The sequence below is a fragment of the Vombatus ursinus genome, unplaced genomic scaffold (genome assembly GCF_900497805.2).
Source record: "Vombatus ursinus unplaced genomic scaffold, bare-nosed wombat genome assembly UNPS02014818.1, whole genome shotgun sequence".
Classification (NCBI taxonomy): Eukaryota; Metazoa; Chordata; class Mammalia; order Diprotodontia; family Vombatidae; genus Vombatus; species Vombatus ursinus.
This window is the reverse complement of record NW_020954596.1, coordinates 55,836,940-55,859,380: the sequence shown is the minus strand read 5'-3', so window position 1 is coordinate 55,859,380 and position 22,441 is coordinate 55,836,940. Positions and strand designations below refer to the sequence as shown.

Below are 22,441 nucleotides of genomic sequence, written 5' to 3'. Positions count from 1 at the left end.
AGTAAATATAAAATACATGTAAAAGTAAATATAAAATAATTTTGGGGGGTCATTATCACCTATGGAGGAGGAGAAGCTGAAGGTATATATAGTAAGAGGCAATTAAGTTAGGATTTTGACAGAAGTTAGGACTCTATGAGGTGACAATGAGAAGGAAGAATATGGAAGCAGATTGTATTAAAGGCACACAAAGAGATATTAACTTTGGAGAGGAGAAGAGTCACAAATTTGCAGTGAAGTAAGACTGCGGTAAGATGTAACCTCTATATGTAGTAGTAAGTTTCAGAGCAGTTAGTTCTTGGGTAAGAAGGGATCCAGGGTAGCTGGATGGCACAGTGGATAGAGTCCTGGGCTTGGAGTCAGGAAGACTCATCTTCATGAGTTCAAATCTGTCCCCAGACACTTACTAGCTGTGTGACCCTGGGCAAATCACTTTCCCCTCATTTTCCTCACATGTAAAATGAGCTGGAGAAGGAAATAATAAGCCACTCCAGCATCCTGCCAAGAAAACCCCAAATGGGGTCACAAAGGGTCAGACACAACTGAACAGTAACAACAAGGAGTCAGGCATAGAGAGGGATGTTTTACCTATACTCGGGTGATGATAGCTCATTTCTCCACATTCCTGACTGTCTTGTATCTTCAATCTCTTACTGTCATACTGGCATCTTCTCTGTACACATGTTTAGTTCAATCTAAACAAAATGAAACAAAAAAAAACCCCTACCTTCAAGCTGCCATCTATACCTTCTTTCCTTCCATTTCCATGTCTTGAGAGAGAAGGCTGCATTTTCTACCTTCTCTGTCTTGCCATATACTTATTACTTAACCCCTTGCAGTTTGGTTTCACCCCCTTACCCCCCACTACCAATCTACTAAAATCATTCTTAGAAATCACCAGTGACCTTTGTGGTAGGGAATAATTCTATTGTTTGCTTATAAATTAGTTGGAAATGTTCAGATTCCTTCTCTGGCTCACCCTCTAGGTGAGAGTTACATCTTCATGTATTAGGTTTTATGTGGCTGCTTAAGTTTCCTTTTCCCAGGAATTACCTTCTCTCTTTCCAGCCTTTCCCACTGGAAAGGGGGCAAGTGTGGATAGTTTCTCCTATCCATTTCTCAGATGCCCTGTGCCAAACACAGCAAGAATGGTTTCATTTTGTAAAGGGGATAAAGCCCCAAGTCAAGAGCATAGGTTTAATTATTCTTCTCCACCCTGTGAGAGCTGATCTCTCTGAAAAAGCCGAGTTAGGTCAGTTTATGTCCTCAGGGACATAAAAAATCTCTCCCTTTGGAATAGGTGGAGAGTGAGGTGGGAGATTGAATCACTTGGCCCTTGGGCTAGTCATCCTCACTGCTACTATATATTCCTTGTCATCTACAGATAGAGATTGTCATGTCCCCCAGGAACCAGGAATCTGGAGATGGAGGAAATGCATAGCTATTGGGTTAGGTGCTGCTGGATGGTACCAAATACTTTATATTCCTGACATATACCTTGACTTACCCTGAAACAGTCTACCTTATGCAGTCATGATCCTTGTACCTTAACTCAAACTGAGTGTGGACTGGCTTACAGATCATGCTAAGAAACCTCCCAGTCAGTAAAGATAGTCTTTGGTTAGAGACCTTCTTAGTCTATCTATTTGTATGAAGCATTTGCCTAATGTAGAGGGTATTGGACTTGGAGTCAAATTGCACCCTGGGTGCAAATCTTACATCTGTCTCTGGCTACATGATCATAATCAGGTCATTTAACCTCTCTGACCTTTTCCTCATCTGTGAAATGAGAATAGTAATACCTACCTAAGTAAGTGTTGTGAGGCTCCAATGAGATAATCTATGTGATATGCTTTGTAAACTTTAAAGCACTGTACATATTCTTCAGCTCTCTATTAATACTATGGACCTCATTTTCCTATTAATAGCAACAATGATATTGTCAGCTCAAAATACCCTCCAATAGCCATTCTCTGTAGACTGTTTGCCTTTATCTATCTGTGTGCTATTGAAGGGAGTTGCTAATAGGACCTGAGTCAATTTAATTCAGCAATATTTACGTATCTACAGATGCTTGTCTCACACCTAGAACATAGCATTTTATGGAAAGCAGTCCCTAATAGGAACAGATGCTTACATTTTCCTAAAGAAGTGTTCTGAAAGCCCAGGAGGAGTTAAAAAAAGGTAAAAAGAAGAAATGTTATTGATAAAATGTGAATAGAACCAAGATAAATATTTTAGGCTAAATAGAATTTCCCACAGATAATAATTTGGGACTTTTTTGAAAATTCAAGGCTCCTTATGGAACTTATTCAATAATTATTTCCAAAATTTTATTCAACAAAGGTTTATGAGTAAAGAACTAAACTAAGCAGATGGTTCCGTTCGTAAACAATTCAGTCTGTTTGTTTCTCTCCATTGGCATTCATGTCCTTTGATAATTTTACTGGTCATTAGCACCTCTATAAAATGAGCAGCCTTGAAAGCTCAGTTTAGGGTAGGTAGTGTGAATTTGTAGGGAATCCAGTTATCACCAGTGATTTTTTTTCTCTATTGATGCTATTCAGCCTGAGAGTAACAATAGAAAAAGCAGACAGTGAGCATCACTCAGTATTGGGTGCTGAAGTGGAAAAGGTTGAAGGTCAAGAGCATTACAGAAATGGCTAGATTCAGCCTGAGTAGGGAGGCAAGTCAAGCCAACACAGGTGGCGAGTGAATAGGAAAGATTGGAATCTACATATGGAAAAAGGACTTTTTAGAGTTATCTTGAGAGAAATAATGACAGAAGTGCAGATATATGAGTTTTTGTGCTAACTCTGCCAGTATTTGTGTGACTTTATGTGAGTCACTTCTCTCAGAGTACCAGTTTTCTTATATTTACAATGAGGGGCTTAGACTATATTATCTTGAGGTTCTTTTTCATTTTTATGATTTTCCAAGATTTTCTATTTTCTTTCTATGATTCTCAGCAGTCCAATTGACTCAAGCTTTGACCTCTGCTCTCTGCCCTTTCCCACCCCTGACTGATTCCCTTCTGAATATTCCATGTAGTCTTTGCGAATCCTTTCTGTAGTCTGCTCAATAGCAACCATTCCAAAGACTTTCTGTTCCTAAGTCAATGTCACCATCTTTGTCCTCTCTGCTTTTATGAGTTGGCCTCACCTCTCACTTTACTGAAAAGATTGAGGCCATCAGATGTGAATAAGTACAACTCCCTTCCCCTCTTCTTTCAAAATCTCTGCATCTTCACTCTCCCTCCCTTCATTCCTATTTCTGAGTCCTTCCTTAAATGACTAAACTCTCTACCTTTATTCTTAATTCTATGTTTTCTGCCTCTTTAAAGAGCTTGCCCCATCAATTGTTTTGACTCAGGTCCTATTAGCAACTCCCTTCAATAGCACATAGATAGATAAAGGCAAACAGTCTACAGAGACCCCACTCTCTTGGGACACACATGGGCAGGATTCACCTTACATGGTTGGACATGGACAGAAAACCTCCACAAAGAAACTTATAACTCACATGAAGGGCAAGAATGTCACAGGACACCTATTTAATTCAACAAACGAGTTTTATAGATCTTTTGTGTTTAGAACACCGGGCCAGGTGCCAGAGGTGATGTGAAATTCAAATAAGGTGTCATCACTGCTCCCCAAAACTTACAGTCTCTAGGGAAATATGATGCATGTAAAAAGGACAATAACTAGTGGATATTTAACAACTGGATACCTGAAAATGCATGATATGCCTTTAAGTTTAATTTTCATTATTAACATTTTTCCATCTCTCTAATCTAGACAGCCAACAAAACAATAAATCAAGCCCTGATCTGTAACATTTGCTGATTTCTGAGGTTTAAATGCTCACACTGAAAATTTTACAATTACTCTCACAAGGCAGTCTGAGCTGGCTCCAGCACACCTCTGACAATAATACAAAACAAAGCATAATAAATGTATGAAAAATGCAAATGATGATGTTTTCTCATATCTTGTTTTGACATAATGACATATCTGATCTAATAAATACCAATAGGTCTCCATGATCATGATGTTGTCTCATGCTTATCTCCCCAATCACTGCCTGGATGCCTTAATTCAGGGCAGCTGCAACCAACTAGTTGGTAAATATTTTGTTCGTACTTGCTTGATGGTTTCTGCCGTGATAGCTTCTCTGTAGTGGTGGTGGGTCAGACTACAAAGATACACACGTCCTTCAATATTTCAGTAGTTCTGTGAGCTCAGTGATGGGTGTACTTCCTCCAGTGGTACAAGATAAAATCCATTATCAAACTCTTTAATTCTATGAGACTTCTGTCCATTCCTTACCATAAAGCATACCTAGAAGAACTACCTAGTGGGCTTTCTGAATGGACATTATAATTTAGACAATATATAGTCCTATGTTGATAGTTGGACCAACTTCTTGGTCAGGTACAGTTTCTCTGAGAAAGGCTTCCAGTATTCAATCAACAAAGCAGCTATAAACTGAAACACCTGGAGAGCCACGTCAACTATAAGAAATTCTTCATTCATTTATATTTTGAACAGAACATCATCCTCAATGAGAGTGACAAACACTATTGTTTAGTAGCCATGTCTATATTTCCCTGTGTTATACCTTGCTAAATAATAATCAGAGAATCATTGGATAAAGTTACTTCTCTGGTTGAGTTTATCAAGGCATATTATATGATATTAACATAATCATGGGAGACATCTTGAAGTTACTTGAGAAGTTACTTGAACTCTGCTTTGCTCTGTTGAGTCCAAAACTTTTTAAAAAATCAACAAGCCACATAAGACAATAAGATTTTGAAATTCTTTGCATCTTTCAGGAACCTAGGTGTCTATAAAGATATAGTCTGCTACAGAAAATAATTTGAAAATGGTTGCATGGCGGAATGCTGTATATAATTTTGGTTTGCTTTAATTAATTGGGTTTTATGTTGGTGCTGTTCTAAGGAATGGATTCTATGGGATGGGGAGGTATTGGGAAGTGACAATAATATAAAAAAATTAATAAAAGATGAAGAAGACTCCTGGTTCCCTTCTTATGTTTTCATCATAGATATCTTCAATATGTATTTAGATGATTCTCCTATGGATTTTATAAAATCATGAAGAAGGAGGCTATGACTTGGTAGTTACTGTTGTTCTCTTGATTGCTACAGACATCTTTTTAAAAGAAAATCAAAGTGGAAAGCAAAGAAAATGAGGTGTATATGTAATTTTTTTGGAGGCACTGCCTCCAATGTAGGGTATTCCAAGAGTCTCAGCTTAGTTTTAAGCTATGAAATCTCAAAATCATATTAAGACTTTGGGTAAATCGTATATTTGTGTTTTTTCCCTACTAAATTTCATCTGGGGGTATCAAGATATTTTCACATCTCACATTGGCACATCTTGGAGAATGGAGCCTTCAGTCAGAAAATTAGTGGAGACACAAGGACAGGGCAAAGCCATGAGCAACCTTTGACAGTAGCAGCCTTTGGGCTCTTCTCTAAGAGATGTATTCCTAGTTTGTAATTTCAACTAGCAGTTCCAGCTGTCTCTAACCTCCTTTGCCCTCTTTGCTGTCATTTCCCTCAGGCTGTAGTGAGGAAAGTCTGAGAAAAGAACAGCTCACATACAAAAAGACTGAGGCTCTGCCTTTGGGTGAAGGCTATATTCTGCACTGACTTTTTTCCCCTTCTCCAGATGTATGTATGTATGCATTTTGGTAAGATCTTAAAAATCCTCAAGCAATTCCTTTCACATGGGGAGTTTAAGGAATTATCTATGAATGAGTCAGCCTTGGAGTTACCATGGCAATGATTCTCATCACTTAAGGGTTAGTAGCCTTGTGCTATTACCACTTCAGTTTCAGAAGGCTTTGAAGTTCTGATCACATTTAAATATTCATAATGTTAAATATGGATTTCCTGATTTTGCAGCTTTACATGGCTTGAGATCCTTTCCTGAATCTATAAATAGAGATTTTACATTGAGTCTGTTCCTTCCACAACATAAAAGGGAAAGCCACAAAATTTTGTGCTCACAGGGAGTTTGAAGCAAAATCACGAGTCTCTAAGATTGTCCTTTATATTTGCAGAAGACAGTCCCAGAGGGGATCACTAGCCCTAGGTGCCACGTGTGCATCTGAAGAGATTGCCAGTCCTTTCCACTTCCTCACACATACAAGACAACCCAATAGTAAGCAGCCATAATTGGCAGGATTTTTAACTGTATAACACTGCATTTATGTAAGGCCTACATAGCCTAGTCAAACTGAAAAAAAGTAGCAATTTACCATGAGTCAAGGCTCATGAAAGTGAGTTATTTTCAATATAGTTGACTTGTACCTTGACCAAGATGTATGCCACCCCAGACTGAGGCTGACATTCCTTTCAATGCTCTTGTTCAAATAACCACCCTATTTTTGATTCCCTAATAAATTGCTCTGCTTACTGCTGGTCTTTCCCTGCTCCTATTTTAAAAAAATCCTGCTCTGGAGTGTTCTGATGGGGCATCTTATAGTGAGGTTTCCCCTTTCCTAATTGTCTCCCCTATTAGAATGTGAACTCCTTGAGAACAGTGACTCTCTGGCCTTTCCTATTTGTATTCCCAGTGCTTAGCAGAGTACTTTGCCCATAGTAAGCATTTAATAAATGCTTTTTTTAATTCATTCACCATGTAGTGATCGACTGGGCAAGCCATTATTATTCATTACCTAGACATATGCTGTCTGAGGGGTAGCAGACTGCATTGCTGATTGCTTCAGGCTTTGTATCTAGTCTGAATTCTGAATCCCGGTCCTGGTGATGGTTTTTCTGATATGACATTGTGGTTAAAACTATTCAAAAGCTATATGGATATATAGATCAGATTTAATTCACATAGTCAACTAAATGGCTATATTGTATTAGTTTGGATGTGGAATTCATTAATATGGAGAACTCCCAGTGGGGAAACTTCCTCCTCTGATAGACATGAGGAATTCCTTAGTTACACACTCAGGATGGGTCAGAGGTAAGGCTTAAACCTAGTTCTTTGTAACTCCAAGAGAAGCTCTTTAACCACTATGACATACTGCCTCTCTACTACTTCCAAAATCTAGATTTAATTCTATTATGTATCAAGAGGCACTTCAATATTTTTATTTTAAGACTTTAATGTAAAAATCTCAAAGTAGGACATTAACAACACTAATAACTATTTATTAAGCACCTACTATATTCAGGCCAGGGTGCTAGGTGGTAGGAGGGATATAAAGGTCAAATAAGACAAATTCCCTGCCTTCAAAGCATTTATACTATAGATTTGGTTACTTTTACTGAAAACTTAGCAACAAATAAATTTTATCTTCACATAACTTACCTTTATTTTTCCCCCCTATAGTTGTAATTTACAGTTGGAAAGAATTTTTTTTTTTGGCTAGGGTTAAGTGACTTGCCCAAGGTCACAGAGCTAGTGAGTGTCTGAGGCGGGATTTGAACTCAGGTCCTCCTGAATCCAGGGTCAGTGCTCTATCCACTGTACCACCTAGCTGCCCCAAAAGCATTTTTAAAAGAATAGTTAGGTGTAGCATTTGATCGTACCTGTTCAACAACTCCATCATGTAGGCAGACCATTTTATAGAGGATGACACTGAGGCTCTAAGAAAATAAAAGCCTTGCTCAGAGTCATACACCTAGTAAGTATTAATCTATTAGTCAGTAAGCACTCCAATTCGGGCACCACTCTAAGCATTGGGACACAAAAGGAACTGTGCTAAGCACTTGGCTACAAAGAAAGGCAAAACTATTCCTGCCTTCAAGAAGCATATTTTCTAGTGGGGAAAACAACATATACGTATAGTATACACACACACACACACACACACGTATAACATTATATAATATTATATAACATAATGATCATAGTGTATTATAATTATAATATAATAAAGTATAATATAAAATATTATATATAACATATACAGAGTAGATGGAAGGTAATCTTAGAGGAGAAGGCACTAGGAAAGACTTTCTGATTAGACTAGGAAAGGCTTCCTCTAGAAAGTCAGATTTTAAATCTGTCTTGAGGGAATCCAAGGAAATTAAGGTATAGGTGAAGAAACAGAGAATTGCACATATATACAAATCACAGCAATGGGATGTAGAGTGTCATGTGAGGAAAACCAAGGATAGCAGTGTAACTTGTATTGTAGGGGCTAACGTGTAAGAAGACTGAGAAAATTAGAAGGGGCTCTCTTTCATGACAAACAGAGGACTCTATGTTTGATCCTAGAGGTAACAGGGAACCATGCAGGCTCATTAAAGGTGGAGATATTGGATGTGGTGGGGATGTGACGTATCAAACCAAATCAGCTTGGCAGCTGAGGGACTGGTAGTTTGAAGTGAGGATAGACTGGAAACATGGAAACTGTTTTCTATTATAGTAAACCAGGCCTGATAAAATGATGAGGAATTGAACTGGGGTATCAGCTGTGTGAATAAATAAAAAAGGACATATGAGAGATGTTGTGAAGATAGACATGATAAGATTTGGCAATGAATTGGATATGTTGGGTAAGAATGAAGTACTGAGGATAATTCTGAGGATTTGAGACCAGTTGACTCAGAAGACTGTGATATAACAGAGAAGTCTAGAAGAAGAAGAGGGCTCTGTTTTGGAAATATTGAGTTTGAGATGGCTATGGGAGATGTATAAAAGGTAGCAAGTGATGCATAACTGACTATAGCTTAAGAGAAAGACTAGGGCTAGATATAAAGATGTGAGAGTCATCTGCATAGAGATGACAACTGAACTCCTAGGAGCTGATAAGATTTCCCAGGGTAATTTCATAGAGCAAAAGAGAAGAAGCCTCAGGATAAAGCCTTGGAGGATATACGTGGTTGGTAGATATGACGTGGATGAATAACCAGCAAAGGAGACTTAGAAGGAGTGGTCAGAAAGATAAGAGAACCAGGGCATAGTAATTTCAAAAAGCCCTAAAAAAGAGAAAACATTCAGGAGTGGTTATCAACAGTGTTTAAAGTTGCAGAGTGATCAAGAAGGATGGGGATTGAATAAAGGTCATTAGATTCGGCAATTAAGAGCATTGATAGCTTTAGAGAGAGCAGCCTCAGTTGAATAAAGAAGTTGGAAGCCAGATTGTTGAGGGCTTAGAAGAAAGTGAGAGGAGAGGAAGTGGTGGAAGTGAGTGGAGAAGGCTTTTTTAAGAAGTTTAGCTAGAAGGAGAACACAGATGTAAGATAATAGGGATACAGGGATGGTAGAATCAAATAAGGATTTTTTTAAAGGATGAGTGAGACATGATCATGTTTGTGAGCAGCAGGAAAGGAACAAGTAGATAGGGTTTGTAGATGATGATGATAATGATGATGGTGGTGGTGGTGGTGGTGACAATGGAGAGTGGGGGGGGGAAAGGCAGGGAGAAAGAAGGAAGAAGAGAGAAAGAGAGGGAAAAAGGAAGAGAGAAAGTGAATAATTTGCTGGAAATGTAGGGAGGGGATGGTGTGAAAGGTATGTATAAAGAGACTGATGTTTGCAAAGACAAGGCCTGACTCTTCACTTGATATCTGAACAAAGAAGATAGTGGGGAAAGATGTTTGAATGATATGATATGAGGAAAGGAGTCCTATTGAATATTCTCAATTTTTTTAGTGAAGTATTAGACAGTGTCCTTAGCTAAGAAGATGAGGAAGGGATGAGGAAAGATGAGAAGGTTTGAAATAGATATTGTATAGAGTTGACTTGCAAATTGACTGGGGTAGAATAGAATGTTTGTCTTGTGGCAGTGAGGGCTCAACTGAGATTAGATGACATAAATTTGTAGTGGACTCAGTTTGGTTCATCATTTCCTTCAACTCCATTCACCATAATTAGTTAAGGAGGTGGAGAAATTCAGGGCTGGGGTTGACAAGGTGTGAGGTTGGGGGGGCAAGAGATTTCAGAATAGAGAATAATGAGGAATTAAATTGATTCCCTAAAGGGTCAAGATAGGGAAGGGAGGAAAGTATGGTGTAGGGATTATGGCCTGGGAAAGGACCACGGGGTGAGAAAATGGAAGTCACTAGTGGAGATCAAAAATAAGGTTAGGGGTTGTAAGTATCAGCGGTCAGAGATGTCAGTTGAAGGAGGCACTAATTAGACTTTTCAAAGTCATGCCTTGAGGTCAAATCTCATTGCAAATGGTAATGTGCTCTGTGAAAATCCAGGAGGCCCACCTTACAGCCAGAAAGAGCAGGGGGATATCTAAAGCCCATTTCAGGAGGTAATGGTTTCCAGTCTGCCCTTGAGAAAACCCTTGGAGACAGGAAGTAGAAAGGGTTTTGTCTCCCAATGTCTAGAGATAATATTTAGAGTTCTGAAGGAAAACAAGAGGTCAGTGCTAAGGACCTTGACAGGGTAAGGATTCACAGGTGCCACTAGGAAAGACAATTCAGTACTGCTCAGAGCAAGAGATGAGTCATGATGATGCCCTGCTGGGCAGTACCTGATGTGACTTTGTGAATCACAGTCTCAGGGTTAAGGATTCTGTGTTTAGTTCAGAAAGACCAAAAAAAAAAAAAAAAAAGATTTTGGATAACGAATCAGGATCTAAAAAGACCTTGACAAAGCCAAAATAATATACAGAATAAAAAGGAAACATTTAGTAGAAATAAATGTGAAATGCTCTATGTCATTTCAAATGATCAATTTCACAAGTCCAGGACAAGGAGATGTGGCTAGAAAAGAGTTCATGTTTAAAAAAAAGTCAGGATTTTGGTGGACTACAAACCCAATTTGAATCAAAACTGTGGCATAATAGTAAAAAACAAACAAACAAACAAACAAAAAACAACAACAAAAAACCTAGTTCGGTCTTTGGCTATAGCAATAGACGCATAATTTCTAGAATGAGGACATGCTTATCCTCTCATATTCTGCTGAGGTAGGACCACCTCTGGAGCACTGGCTTCAGTTCTACGAGTCACAATTTAGGAGGGTTGAGTGGCTACTCACTGAGGATTCTTGTACAGACACGAGTCAGAGTCATTAAACTGAGATTCTATGATTCAACAGAACTAAATCAGACTTTCTACTCTATTAAGAAGCTACTGAGGAGAGGGGTGGTAGTGGTGAGCAAAGAGATGCAGATGAGATCGGGACTAAGTGAATGGACACTGAAGATAAGCTTTGCCTATGTGATAGGGCTGCCCAGGATCGATGTCACTAAGAGAGATTACTCAATTTCCATGTTAAGAAAGGTAACATTTAGAATACTTGTTTTTATGACACTCTTCTTTATCCTATTGCTAAACCTTCTTTAGCCACTAGGTGGGGATATCATTTTAGTTTGCATATACTGCCCTTCCATCATAATATAGTCAATGAAAGGGGAAAAATGCTGCAAAAATCATCACATAGCAGTGGTGCTAATAGTGGTAACACTTTTTGCCTCATATATGATATGTATTCTCAGTTTATAACAAAAAGTACTTCAACAGTTTTGGACTTCTAAAATACAGTGTCTGTGCTTTGTTATATATGGGAAGCCTTCTGTTTTTCTGCTTTTATAAAGACTGGGAAAAAAGTTGCAAATAGAATGGATTGATTGAGGCAAATCAGGAAATTAATTAGGAATTAATTAAATTAATTAGGAATTAATTAAATTAATTAGGAATTAATTAAATTAATTCGGAGATTGCAGTTTATTTGAAGGGCTACCATGCAGAAAAGGAGATTGGTGCTATTTCTTTAAAGATCCAGAGAGCAGATCTAGGACTTACCATTGAAGCCTTAGTAGAAGACAGATATTGCTTCAGTATAAGAAATATTTTTAATTTTAAGAATTAGAAGTGTCTCAAAAAGGAATGGGATGCACTGTGACCCAGTGAGTTCCTTGTCTTTGAAAATGTTCAAGCTTAGGCCAGACACCAGGCTATTTTAACAGGGATTAAGGTGGACAGGTAGACTACATGATTTCTGAGGTCAAAACAACTCTTTACAATTCTAAGCATTCATGATTCTATTATTTAATGTAAAGATAAGTAATTAAGCAGACTACAAGAACTGATGTTATAAATTTTCCTAACTTCTGGCTACCCACAGAGTCTACTGAAGTTACATATAATTATAACTTCATTTTAAAAGCATCAAACCCAGCAGGCATCTCTAAATGTGCTAAGCACTTATTAGCACCTTGTTTAGGACACTTTGTCCGTAGGGTGGCTGCAATACTGGACTCTGTGTTTACAGTCAATTTTGTTATTATCAACACTAAAGGATGATGTTCATCTCTATATAAAGTTCTCATCTATTGTATCCTGTTGGCTTGGAGCAGACCCTTTTTTTTTTTTCTCAAAGGCTGTGTCAGTGGAATATTAATTCTTTTAGGCTCTACCATATTTGGAAGTAACAGTGCTGACAAAAATTGAGTTTGCTTTTTGAGGATTTGCCTAGCTAAGTGTGGAATGGCTCATCACTAGTAGGTTGGCTATTTATTGAATTACTTGCTCATGGTAACCCGGGAAACAAAGAGAAATACAACAGGGTCCTCAACCCTACTTAGCTTTCTTCTGCTTCTGTAGTGATTGTGTCAGAGTGGCAGAAAAAGGAAGCAGAATTCTAATAATCTCACCTTTCCTAGATAATCGATAAGCTTCAATTTAATTGTTTGTCCTCTAGTGTCCAATGACCAACAAAAGGGCACAGTACTGGAGGAAGTGAATTATATCCATCTTGATATTCTCACTATAAATGAAACCAGAAGAAAGAAATATGTTGTGGGTACATGGAAGGAGGAATTGCTGGTTCTCCTTGGAGAAGCAAATAACAGGAATTGGGAGAGTTAGTTTTAAATAGATCAAGAGAAACAATCTCATGGCACATTTGGTCATCAGGTATTGTAGGGTTTGTGATAAACTTTTTCAAAATACTTTCAAAAAGATCATCATGAAAATAATTAAATCTTCTTTCTCAGAGGATTAAGAGATAAAAAATTATAGAAAAAGTCTAGATAAAAATCAACACACCTTGATAAGGATTTCAATTTAGGAGTGGGAATAAGTAATCATTGGAAAATCTTCATCAGGAATAAAGGGAAATCAAATATTTATTGATTACAGAGAATTATTATGTCTATAAATCTTGAGTATTTTCTTCAAGAAAAGGTAATTTAAAATGAGCACAAGCCTAAAAGAATAACAATTGGAACAAAAGACATGGCATTTGAACAACCATACAGTATTCATGTAATTTATTTATAATGAGAAAGAATGGGTAATGGCAAGACAGAATTCACATGGGGCTACAATAATTTCATGTAGTTTGATGTAAGTCAATTAATATAACAAGATCAAAAGAGTCTGAAAAGCATCTTCGAAGTAAATATTTGACTTGCTTACCAGTAAAGAAAGATGACAGCCACAGGCAACACCAGGTTAGAATGTAAACTTGTTTTAAAATTTTAAGGAGAAGGATTGTATAGGATTATATGCAATGCTGCCTAATAAAACAGTGAGAAGCAGTGGAGAGGGGAAACCTCCCCCCCGCCCCCAACAGTGTAAAGAAAGCTTGGTGAGAGATCCAGCTAGGCGCCCTATTGTCATGATTATAAAATAGGAACTCCTCTGTTTGGCTTTTATTTTTAAACTTTTACTACATTTATTTTGTTTCAATTACTGACAATTTATTTTCTCTCCTCACCACTCTCAATGAAAAAATAAAAGAAAATACAACCTTGTAACAAATGTGTAGTCAAGAAAGATAAATTATTGCATCAGTCACATTCAAAAATATATATCTTATTTTGACCCCTCTGATACATCAGCAGTGTGCTTCATGATAGGTTCTCATGAATCATAGTTGATCACTACATTGATAAGAGCTCTTTCAAAGTTGTTTATCTTTATAGTTTTGTTACTATGCAAATTGTTCTCCTGATTCTTCTCACTTCAATCTGTAGTTCATGCAAGTATTTACAGATTTCTCTGAAACTATCCTTTTTGGCATTTCATTCACATAACATAATTTATTCAGTCATACCTAAATTGATGGGAACCTTTTTATTTTTAATTCTTTGCTACTACAGAAAGAGTTGCTGCAAATATTTTTGCACAAATAGGTCCTTTTTCCTTTTTCTTTGAAACCTTTGAGGGGTATAAACCTAGCAGTAGTATCTGTGGATCAAAGAGTTTACGTAGTTGAGTGACATTTTGAGCATAGCTCCAAATTGTAATCCAGAATGGTTGTACCAATTCACAGCCCCACCAATTGTACATTAAAATGCTTCTTTTCTTTTTTTTTTTTTTGGTTATCTTTGCCAATCTGATGGGTGTGAGGTTGAACCCAAGAGTTGCTTTAATTTGATTTTTCTCTAATTACTAGTGACTTGGAATATTTTCACATGGCTATCGATAGCCATGAATTTTTTCCTTTGAAAATTTTTGCTTCATACTCTGATCATTTTTCTATTGGAAAATGGATCTTAATCTTACATATTTGAATCAATCATTATGTATCTTAGAAATGGTCAACTTTATTAGAGAAACTTACCACAAAGATCTATTTGCCTTAAAGTCCTTCACAGCCTGTTCCTTGTCTATTTTTATGACCTTATTACATATTGTTCCTTTACTTGAACTCTATGGTTCCATCAAATCACTCTGGATATTCCTTATCCACAGCCTCCTTCTCAACTCCACCTCAAAGTATAGCAAACTTTCTTCAAAACTCAACTAAAGCATCATCTTTTATTTGCAGCTTTATTTTTCTGATGACTTAAAATGCTAGTACCCTCTCTCCCTATAATTACCTTGAATTTTTTCTGTGTATACATATATATGCATATATTTTAATAGAATGTATTTCTTACAGGACATAAGCTCCTTAACAAGGAATATGAACAGGCAGTTTTCCGAAAAAGATATACACGCAATCTATAATCATGAAAACATGCTCTCAATCACTATTGATTGGTGAATGCAAATTAAAATAACTCTGAGGTATCACTTCATACCTATCAGACTTGACAAATGATGGAAGAGATGAGGGAAAACAGGTACACTAATGAACTGTTGGTGGATTTGTGAAGTGGTGAAAACATTCTAGAGAACAATTTGGAACTATGCCCAAAGGGATATAAAACTTTGCTTATCTTTTTACCTAGCAATAAATACTCCTACTAGGTTTGTCTCCCAAAGATATCAAAGGAAAAGGAAAAGAACTTGTTTGTACAAAAATATTTATAGCAAAGAATTAGAAATTGAAGGGATTCTTGTAAGTTGGGGAATGGCTAAACGAGTTGTTGCACGTGATTATGATTAAGCTGGCTTCTACCTTGAAACTTTTCCACTCTACTGAAAAAATAAAAAAAAGGCTTGAGGAAAGAAGCTCAAATCCCTTAGATCAGTCTATCAAAGAAAGACCAGCTGTAATGGCTAGAATCCCCTTTCTGTTGGCTCGGAGTTCATATATCAACCATCTGCTAATTCCCTAGTAATCTCTTTCCCTCACCTTCCAGCATGAATCAGCCCCAGTCCCCAGGTCCAGGCTCCTTGCTTCCTTCCCCTAATGCCCAACTTAGATTAAAACTTGTACAAAATTCCATCTACTATCAGCAGTCACAGGTGCCCAACTCCATGCTGGGCCTGAGTAGGGTGTCCCCTTCCGCTTGATTCCAGTGGACCTGACCTGTCTCCATTCTTTCGGATTTTGCCCTTATTCACTGTATGCACCCTCAATAAAGACAGCTTGCTTTACTTTTGTCTTGTCATGTGCTCTGTGTTTCCTTGTGAACTTTGGCACCCCAAAACTTACTAAACATGAAACAAGATAAACTTGTCGTCTATTTGTATATTCATATACAGGATCAGGTACCTTTAAAAAGTAATATGGACCTGAGTTCTGGAAACAATATTCTTTTCTCCCATCAACAGTGGTAATAGTTTGTGGAGACACTTCCCACATGTTGTGAGACCCCATTTGTTATGAGGGTTATCCCCAAATGTAGCAGAGGGGTTTGTGTGGCTCAAAGGGAGGCAGAATTGACATCTCTAGTCTCTGCCCCCATTCGCTTCTCCAAAGAAGACTTTAATTCCTGCCAGGAGGGAAGCAGGGCTTGGGGCCAGAAGTTTGGCCACTCTCTTCTCCTCAGAGAGAGAGAGAAAAAAAAGAGAGGGCTGGGCTAGAATCACATTTATTTGCTCTCTTAAATACAGTTAGTCTAGGGGATGTGGTATTCAGGTTGAACCTAGCATCTGATTACTATTTCATTATTAGGGGAAGCAGGACCTCAAGTTTTATATTCAAGGCTTGACTCTCTCCCCAATGAATACCAATTCTACAATGAACATACATATAAAAGGGGTTATCCAAAGAGCAAAACATAAATCAGAGAAAATATACATAGGAGAATACAAACCAGACAATACAGAGTGAAGGAGCTCTGTCATTGAGAGCAAGATAACTCAATTGAGAGAGAGAGAGAGAGAGAGAGAGAGAGAGAGAGAGAGAGAGAGAGAGAGTGTCCTAGGTATCACGCAAGGGGAAGTTCCCTGAAGTTTCTAGTATAGCAAATTGAGGACAGGGATACGATGGAAACTGCCAGCTCTTCTCATGTCTTTCCAGAGTCTTTTCCTTCTGCAGCCTAGAATGAGGCTGGCCTTGTCTATCTTCTCTTTCAAAGATGGAAGCCAGAAGTGTCTGAAGCAACTTGAAGCTTGAAGAGAACTCAAAAAGACTGAAGAGCTCTTCCCTCTCCTACTCACCCCATCTCTCTTGCAAGGCAGGGCACTCATCTCTACCAGTGAGGATAGAGTTCCATACCAATGGACTTTGGGTCTGGAGTCATAAATGTCAATGGGTTATCATTTTAAATAGGAACCCATGAAGATGACATTTGGTCTGTCCCCATTATCTCTTACGACTCTTTCAAATCTTCGAAGATTTTAGAGGTGGGAGTCTGAAGGAACAATTTTTCCCACTTGACTCAGAAGGAGAACTGTATACCAGTTAGGCATATATGGGAAAACTAGCTTAAACTATTCCTGATTGTACGGTCTACTTTTAGAAGAGAAACCAGTCCCAATTGGTCAATGCCATTTTTGAAAGACTTTATCAAAACTTGTCTCTGGTCCAGCAGACCCAACTAGAGATCCTCTTCCTTCCAGTCTGGAAGGTAATGTACAAATTGCTCTTTTGCTGGAAGAATTATTGTGCTATCCTGAATGCCTAAGGCTGTCAGCAAATATCTTCTGCACTGAGGAAATACAAGTTCTGTACATTTTGAGTTGTTCCATGGAAGAGTGGCTTACATACAACTTCTATCTGAGACAGTCTAAATTAAAGGATCTTGGTTCAGTTGTTTTCATCAGTGTTGCTCAATTTCAAGATACAGCAACAATAACTACTTAGGCAAATGCTGTTCTTATATCCTTGGATACTTCAGGTAGTTGTGGTTTCTTTTTTTTACTTTGCAGTTTGTCATCTCTGTAACAACTTTTGTCTAGCAAAATATATACCTTTATTTCCAGTGTCTAGCATACTTCCCAGTCTGCAGTAGAAGCTTAATAAATACTTATTGGTTGAAAGCCAGAATTTAAAATTTTCTTGGGGAGATGAAATTCTAAAACTTTCTCTTTGATATGAATTATTTTATCAAAGTGATGATCTGAATTTCAAAAGATATTTTTTAGAAATAATAAAGATGAATTAAATTATCTGTGACATAATTACTTTGAATTCAATCTATAAGAAAATTCGTCAAATAGATATAATTTTCCACTTAAGTAATAATGGTTAAATGTCTGGTTAGTTACATCAAGCACCCTGTCAAGAAGATAGGGGTTGTTTTAATGTTGTCATCCTATCCCCAGAATCCTAGCCTAGTGCAATGCACATAATGGGCATTTAACAAATGCTAGTTAAAAGGAAATTTACTCTTTTTATTTGGAATTTGGATGACATTTCCTGATTGTTCATTATTTGCAAAACTTTGAACGTGTGTGTGTGCGAGTGTGTGTGAATGTGTGTGCAGTCATCCACACATGTGGATTTCCATAATACTAAACTTTATTAACTTTTTAAACTACTGAAGCAATAATTTTCATAGCTGCTTTCAGCTGATAATAACATCTTTCAAACAACTCAGCATGACATGGATTCTATACTATACAAATTGATTGTTGACAACTAAGGAATCTAGCATTAATTTTTTTAAATAATGAAGAAAAGCTATTGCTAAGATATTGCTAATTAAACTTCATTTTACTACCTGTTCTCCCATAACAATTTAGTATGACTTTTCTATAAGCAAAAAATTTTTGAGGAAAATTATTGAATAACTGTTGCATCCTTGCTTGGGAATTCAAAAGTACAGTTTGAAAAGTTCTCATGATGCCATCTCCAGTAAGGTCTAAATAGAGTAATAATCTTATCTTTTGTTTCCTAAAACATGATGAAGTGAAATTGTAGATGAACTAATAAACACCAGTTTAAGAAAGTTGTGCACACTGGGGCCTATTGGACTGGGAAATTTTGTTCTTTTTGTACACAGTATATTGGAGTCTGTGAAACATGGATCAATAAAAGGGAATAAAACTGAACACCTTCTCCTAATTGATTCTGCCATGTGTGTATGTATGTGTGAAAACACACACACATACACACATACATATATATATATACATACATACATGCATGCATATATGTATAGACATACACTATGAATTATAACAGGAGAACTTTGAGGAATAGTCAGTCCCATGATAGACATTCAGGTAGCCAATAGGACATTATTTCAGGATAGATGCTACTACCATTTTCCTCATTGTTATAGAGGTAGTAATATGAAAGATCTATTTTCCTCCCTGTGACCTAAAATGAGGATTGCTTCAGTATCAGCAAAAATATGTAGGAAATACTGGCAATTTCTGTTTTTAATTGAATCACTCTTGGAAACTAAATTAACTTACTATCTCAGGACCCTAATCAATGGCATTTCAAGATATTTAATCAAAGCTGTCATTTGATCTAAAGATCCCACCTAGGATCCTTTCCCTTTCTTCCCTCCATGTTAGAAGAATGCCAAGGTTCATGGGCTCTTTGTTGATGGGTAATCAAAATTTTAATGTCAGCAGGGAAATGACATAAGGTCTTGGAGTCTCACATCCATAAAGCATTTTGAACATTCCTGTACCAAACAAAGATGTACTGAACTTAGAAGCCTAGTAGCTTAGATATTGGTAAAACCTGAATACCTGTCTCAGAAAATTAGGCACCCAGAGATTCTTCAAGAGTGCAGTTTTTTTCTCATTTTTATTTTTTCTCATTTTTAACTGATAAAATAATCCTTAGGAGTACAAAGAGAGGTGGTGGATAAATTCTATGCTTTTGCATCTTTTGAACCAGAATTTCTCTTACTGAATCTTCCTCTTTTCAGTCACAGCTTAAGTTCTAGCTATGGTGTGTAAGTGTAGCATCTACCCACACTATATTACTACCTTCATCTGTGTGGTATTTCTGCTTTTAATGTCATTAATTTTTTTGTATTATTGTTTTGGGGTTTTAGGGTGGCCTGATTTCCTTCACAGCCTATGCAATGGAGGGCCATGTGTGGTGGCAATCACTGGCCAGGGTGTCAGGCAGGTCAAATTAATTGACTAAAAGGCAGAAAGAAAATCATTCAGGAGGGCTAATCCATGGAGAGACATGAATAAGACAGGACTAGAGTGAACTGGTGTCAAGGGATCTATATTTTTGTAGAAAAGAGGCCTGAAAGACTAATTCAATGGGTCAGAGGTCCTGATTCAGAAGGCCTTTATGCATTCCTATTGTAGGATTAAGAATGGACAAAAAGCAAAGTGAATCCAATGAATAGAATCCTTTTCCAACATTGGTATCCACATACAAAGATAATGACTGTATTTCAAGTTAGAGATACAATTATACATCACTATGGGAACATGATTTAACCAGGAGCTCAATGAAATCCATGAGATAAGTAGAGCATTTAATAATGGTTTTTTATTGCATCTACTTTATAAAATTATATGAACTAAGTCTTGAATTTTCTGTTGAAAACACTATTGAGGGAATATAGATTAAATGGGTTAGTATTTGAACTATTGTAATGAAAATTCCTGAATTTTTTGATATCTGCCTATATATGGCTAGAATGGATGGATGGATTCATTCATTCAACAATTAAACTCTTACTACTTGTAAAGTGCTTGTGGAGATACAAACACAAATAAGAGATAGTCCTTACCTTTATTAAGCTTAGAATCAAATATTGGAAATACAATGTATGTGTATATATAATTACTAAACAGAATAGTACATCATGATAATATAAACCACAGACAGGTATAAAGTGTTATACAAGGTCTGAGGAAGAAATAAATGATAATTTTTCTTGGGGGGATTAGGGAAAGCATAATAAAAGAGATAAAATTTGATTTGACCTTTGAAGGATGAGTACAATATTTCAACAAGCAATGATTGGAGCAGATGGGCAGTAGGGTGAGGAGAGAAGAAGGGGTTGAATTGCAGCACAAAGTTTAGAAAAATTACCTCCTTATGCCTCTGAGATCTGGATCCCTCTACATGAAATTATTAAGTCACTAATACACATCTGGCCAAATCCAATGATTTTTTTAAAGGTTGCTTTAAAAAATTTAACTAGTTATGCTGACACTAATGGCAGACCCTTCTTTCTTTAAATGTTGCATTCCCTTGACTTTAATGTTCTTGTCCTTCTTTTCTTCTATCCATACTGAACAATTTCCACTGGGTTTTTCCTTCTTCCCACATTATAATTATCGGAGTTTTCCAAAGCTGACTTCCTCTGGCCTTCTCTTTCAGTAGGGCCACCTTTAAGGGAATCACTTTCTGAAGGTTTCACCTACAATTTGCAAGAGAGATGATTTCACAATATCCCTAGCATTGATATTCATCCATTTTCCCATTATATATCCCTGCTGCTTGTAAGACATTTCTACTTAGGAGTTCCAACAAATCCAAGAGCTCCACATGGACACCATCATTTTTCCCCTCAAACTGGCCCTTACATAACAACTTTCACGCTACCTGTGGTATAGTATGCATGTGTGTGCACACATATACAGACATGGAAACACATGCAGGGTGGGCATTGGCTTTAAAGTTAAAACAAAAGGCCGAAGTTTGAGTCTCACCTCTGCTACATATTACTTTGGTGGTTTTGGATAAGTCACTTAAGATTTCTGGTCCAGCTTCTACATCTGTAAAGTAAGGGGTTTGAATAATTATTCTTAATATCCCTCTACCCTCTAAGTTCTATGTTCAATGGTAACTTCCTCTGGGTCCTCCAGGTTTCAAATCAGGTTGATTAATTTTATTTTTTAATCTAAGCTATTCATGGACTGGTTTATTTTGTATAGTGTATATAACATAACCCCACTTTCTTTATTAATTAGCATTAAAATTGTAGCACTTCCTTTTCCTTTCCAAAGGTTAAGCAGACAGCATGGCATAGCATTTATTTTTAGTTTACTAAATTCATGATGTTGTAGTGAGATTGAAACCAATTGCTTGAAATATTCTAAATTACTAAACATTCATGAAGAATTGATACTAAAGCTATTTTTCTTATACTTTCCAGGGTTATCATGTAATGGTTGCTATCTATTTCATTAAACATTTTTCTACAGTGATTTGATAGTAAAATGTTGAATTTTTTTAGATCAATTAGATGTTGGATCCGTTCTTAGATCCAATTTTTCTACATTACTTATCCTAAAATATTTATAATCTTTCCTTTATAAAATATATATATTTCCTAATTTCTCATACCAAAAAGTACCTATACCAAACTAGATAAAGAGGAAAAGTTTTCAAGGAAGCCTTGCTGATCTGTGTTATTACTAGACTATCCATAGTGTAGAAGATTAGCATTGTCTTCAATCTGGTGAACCAGACTAGAAAGTCTAAAGTGAAGATTGAGGTAGTTATATTATTTTCTCACATTGTCAGGAGATGGTATGTGTCAGGATAAAGATAGAGCCAAAGAAAGATTTTAGACACTTCTGTTTATCACCCCTTTACTGAATGGAATTTTATAAGTGTATCTGATATTACAGTGAAACTAATACCTAATAGTTCATGTCTAGCATTAATATTTTCACCTTGTGAAATAAAAATAACTGACACTTCTATAGTCTTTAAAATTTGCAAGGTACCTTATATACCTTATTGTATACAAATCTTCACAACTGCCCTGTGAGCTGAGTACAACAGTATTGTTTCCATTTTACAGGAGAAGAAACTGAGATTCAAAGACTTGGCCATGATCACACAGCTTGTTGTTGTTGTTGAGACATTTGAATTATGTCTGACTCTTCGTGACCCCATCTGGAGTTTTCTTGGCAAAGAGACTGGAATAGTTTGCCATTTCCTTTTCCAGTTCATTTTACAGATGAGGAAATGGAGAC

At 36.8% G+C, this 22,441-nt stretch overlaps 1 protein-coding gene across 1 annotated transcript in view; it reads right to left on the bottom strand.

The window, feature by feature from the left end:
• The window catches only part of GABRB1 (gamma-aminobutyric acid type A receptor beta1 subunit), a 433,636-nt gene that overhangs the window by 252,610 nt on the left and 158,585 nt on the right, over positions 1 to 22,441 (bottom strand). The window lies entirely within an intron of this gene.